Genomic DNA, 570 nt, shown 5'->3' on the forward strand with positions numbered 1-570 from the left:
TTGTTCTCCATCCTTGAGAGAAATAAAACAAGTGTCTCAGCTTTCATTTTATCGGATAGATGGCACCACGTAGCATATTTCCCATGCTAGTTTGAATTACAGCTGTTTATCTTTCAGCTTTCTTTAAGATTAATTAAATGCAAATGTAACTCGGTGAATCATGGGATTACCTGCCAGACCCCTTATTAATACCTTCACTTAAAAACCCCCGGTGCCAGCGAGTCATTAATTTGCAAAAAAAAGAAAAGGAGGGGGGGGGGGAAGCGCGGGGCCGCGGCGGCGGCGGCTGCCGCGGAGCCGGGTCGCCCCCGGCGCCTCCTCCCGGGCCCTGTGGCCCTCGGAGGACGCGGGACGGCTCCGGCGCTAACCTGCCCGCCTAGGTGGAAAGGCGGCCAAGCGCGCGCGCGCGTTTGAAGCCGCGGCTTGGCTGCCATCGCGCCGGCGAAAAGAAAGCGCTCCGGCACCGTGTCATCCAGTACAAAGGAGAAAAACAGATTCCACCGGAAATTCAATGTGGCACCACATATGGGATACATGAGTGCGGTTATACAACAGGCCACATATTTTTTT

The sequence above is a fragment of the Apteryx rowi genome, unplaced genomic scaffold (assembly GCF_003343035.1).
Source record: "Apteryx rowi isolate R43461 unplaced genomic scaffold, aptRow1 scaffold_8, whole genome shotgun sequence".
NCBI lineage: Eukaryota > Metazoa > Chordata > Aves > Apterygiformes > Apterygidae > Apteryx > Apteryx rowi.